This window comes from Poecilia formosa, unplaced genomic scaffold (genome assembly GCF_000485575.1).
Source record: "Poecilia formosa unplaced genomic scaffold, Poecilia_formosa-5.1.2 Scaffold0, whole genome shotgun sequence".
NCBI classification, from domain to species: Eukaryota; Metazoa; Chordata; class Actinopteri; order Cyprinodontiformes; family Poeciliidae; genus Poecilia; species Poecilia formosa.
The window spans coordinates 3,010,349-3,014,294 of NW_006799939.1; the positions used below are offsets into that span (position 1 = coordinate 3,010,349).

Here is a 3,946-nt window from a genome sequence, read left to right on the forward strand (position 1 = left end):
TTCCAGCTGCGCATACCGACAGCGAATGATAAGCAGCTTGATAAGGCATTAATGCTCTTATGGAAAAATAGCTTAAGCATGAAAAGTCAAACTTGCAACAGTTGCTTAGATCCACTGATACTCAAAGTCAGTCATGCCAGTGGTGTGAAATTAATTTGAATTCAATCTATTCACATTTAAGGCAGGTTTTATATATATATATATATTTGCAACCAAGTATCTCCAAAAACCTTTACTGATTGAAATGCATCTAATTAGTTTGTCTACTTTGGTTTTACAGAGTTTCGTCTTCTTTCCACTTTCATGTGGATGCTGCTTTTAAGCAGTCGAAGAAGGAACGCGCTTTTTAAAAAGACATTATGCGCCACAGATGGCGTCTCATGCCGTATTCCAGCTAAAAGGTAATGGAAGGAGTTGTAAAGGCTTTCTCCGTTTTGGAGTTTCTCAGAAAGGAGCAGCTTGCTCACAGCTGCTGTTGGTGTTTTATCAGCGACGTAAATCAAATTGTGATTCAAAAGCTCTAACAGTAAGTTCCAACGCAGAAAAATAAAAGAAATTATCCTCTCCCCTACCCAAAAAACAAGAAAAAAAAAAGATCAAAACACTTGGTCAGTCTCCTATGTCCTTAATGTTTAATTTATTCACAGCGAATGTGCTTGGGCAGACCACAGGGGCTAATTCCAACCCATTTTGTAGATAACCACAATACAAAAAGAGTATTTTTGATAATTAGCAAGTCATTTGCTGGCCGCAACATATTTCTGGACTTCCTGCTTCGCAGTGATGGTGGCTTGAGGCTCTGAATGGGGATCAAAGTCTCTTCATACACCATTAACAAGGAAGTGCTGCAATAACAGAAAGCTGTTGCCAGTTTTGACACCCCTCACAAACTTTCCAGCATTTTTTTTTTACTCCCCCAGAATTCAGATAAACATGGTTTTTTATAACTCCCACCTGTAATAAACAAATCGTTCTTTTATTGTTGTTGTCGTGTGAGTGTGTTGGAGTATTTGTTTTTACAGATTTTCCAGAACAATCAAAAGTTCTTGCGTATACCAAGTCGAGGTGATGCTTTAATTATTTATGTTGTAATTTTGGGCAACATGCTTTAACTGCTCATTTGCAGTGGCGTTACAGCGATTACTGAGTTTGAGGTTATTTGTTCACTTTGTTAAAACGGAGATTTATGATGAGGCCAGAACCAATTTGTATTCTTCTTTAAAGTCTGACTTATAGATTCATACTTTATCAGATTCCAGTATTCCATATTTCTACAGACTAATATACATAAAAGATCATTTAGATAGTATTATATGCAACAGTGACAATTATAGGAATATATCCCTTTACTTATTCCTCAAGGTAAGATGTCAGATTATAATTTAATCTAGGATTTGCTAAACTCAAAAAGTGCATCATGGACCACATGATGTAGGTTGATAACATACCAAAAATCATTTTTATGCATTTAATTAGTAGGAAATATATTCATATTTATAATTCACCAAATAATGAATCGGTTTCTTAACAATACAAGGAGACTTCTTTGACAGAAGTGACAGATTAATGTTGGATTTGATACTCAGAACATTTCTCTAACTCCCTAATCTCAGTGTAATTATAAAACTAAAATTAGTGACACTTTATTCTGAAAGGAATGTTAATTTGATAAACTGAGCACCCTTGTGGTATTCACAATTTCTGGTTCAAAACTGGTGTTTTCCAATGTTTTAAATCCAAAAATTATTTGCAGGAACTAAACATTCCTGTAAATAATTTGTGAAATTATTTGTCTATTAGCAATGTGCTTCCATGTTCATGTGCGTTTGTTTTAATCCATGCATAAAAACCCAAATACATAAAGAAAAGAGTGGAAGTGTGTAAACGACATGCATTTCTTTGTCTGCTCAATTTAAATATGCTGATTTCATGTAGTAGAATTCATTGCATCATTCTTAACATTATTAATATTAAGTTGATATAATCTGTTAGTGTTTATTTTGCTTCTTCACAGTTTTATCCCATTTAGTGATTTATTTATTTAGTTCCAGATAGTTTCAGGTATTAAAAGGAGCCATTTTCTACCGGACGATTCACGCCAGTGACGCATCAGTTGAAACCCATTTTCAGGACATTTTACATCCACTTGGGCAGTCAGAGTAAGTAAAAGAATAGTAAAAGAAAAAATGTTGAACGATAAAACAAGAATCCAGTAAAAAAAAAAAAAAAGGGTGTCTGAAGCGCGTACCCAGGCAGATCTGCAGACTCTGAAACAGCTCTGCAATAAAAACAGATAGTCTTATAATGCAAATCACAGCATGTGCTCATAAACAAACAGGGGACAGAAACCCAACACTGGCATTTCATTCTAAGGTTACTTTAAACATTGCTGGTTTGGATGGAAGTCTGAGTGTCATTTTCCCCTCCATCCTTTTAGACTTGAGAGCTGGGGTTAAATGTAATCCAAACTCTGCATGGATACCAGGAAAGCTGCAGTAACAACACTATTGCTTGCAAACACACCCTGACATTGAAGAGTCGCTTTCTACCTTGTGGAAGAAATCGGACTTGTGTCCTACAAAAACATCCACCAAGTAAGAGCTTTACACATTCAGATCTTTACTGAATGTGTGAAGCAGAAGATTTTTTCACTGCTGACATCTTTTTTTTTTGCACTAAAACACAGATGGCAGCATCACTTGACCCCCGCATTTCCATAATCTGACACAGTCTACAAGTGTTGCTATAAGGTCACTGATGACGTCAGTCTGTGCAGCTTCTGCTGTAAGAACAAAAAATTAATAACTTCATAACATTTGGCAAAAATAAAATAATGTTGATAAAGAGGTTAGGTTGCATCCTTAACAATTAAGGTGATTTCTGTTCTTGGTTGCGCTGAACAACATTGTCCAACTCTGCAACGACTCTGTGAATCTTTAAATTAGTTTTGCAAAATCAAAAGTCACCTGCCTGTAAGATCATGTGCCTGATGCCATTAGAGTTAATTCACATGTTTTATCCATTTGTTTTAACAACTTAATGTTCAGAATCAAGAAAGACATTTTTCCAGACTTTTGTACAGTTAAATGACAACAGATCGATTTGCTTTCATAATTCTGTGTTTTGTTTGAATATTTAGCTATTAGAATAAAAAACATCAAAGATAAAAAAAAAAAAACTTTTTTCTTAAATGTCATATTTATGGTAAATGAAGGGGGAAAGTCGTTGAACTGAAAGTCAAGAACTGAACAAAACATTATTCCTCCATTAATATTGCAGTTGCATACAGGAGCAGAATAAAACAAAAACGTAGACAACTGCTAAAACTGCACTGTGTTTGTTGCTTAAGTGTTAAAAACACTGCTCAGTCATTTTATCCTTTGGGTCAAAGTTACATAACGGGTCACATATGGAAACAGAGCTCCAGGCTGTAGCCATGGTAACCTAACCCAGACAGATGTTTGCTCATTGTACACATCTTTCTATTAAATGTGAAGCTGAATAACATTAGTTATGTTATTCTGCAGGATTTTTTTTATTATTTTAAATTGTTGGTAATTATCCTTCTGTCCAATTTTGTAAATAATAACATTTAACTGAATAAAAAATCTGAACAAACGTAAAACAAAACAGGCATTTAAAAGACATCCTATTTTTTTTATGACAGTAAGAGCAGTGACCTCTTCTAGAGCCAACGGGCATCGACGTTATGAACAACTCTTTATAGTTGTGATGTCAGATCATGTTTACATTCACGCTGTTAACTTACTACTGGTCAGAAAAGTGAGGGGAGGTCATTTCTACAGACATCAGGAGTCACTGAGGAACTGTAACCCACACTTGAAACGTCCGACATCATGTTTTTAAACAGACTTTAACTGCGCCTTTCAACTCCGTTGTCAAAGTACATGTACTTCAGCCATGGCTCGTTTCAAGTTGAATTATA

General features: G+C 35.1%; 1 long non-coding RNA gene across 1 annotated transcript; it reads left to right on the forward strand.

Moving 5' to 3' along the window:
- The first annotated feature begins 226 nt into the window (after positions 1-226).
- LOC107836490 (uncharacterized) lies at positions 227-2,488 on the forward strand. The gene is made up of 3 exons (XR_001662439.1): positions 227-401; positions 2,052-2,159; positions 2,438-2,488. It is a non-coding gene; the product is annotated as an uncharacterized LOC107836490 (long non-coding RNA).
- Positions 2,489-3,946: the final 1,458 nt, after the last annotated feature.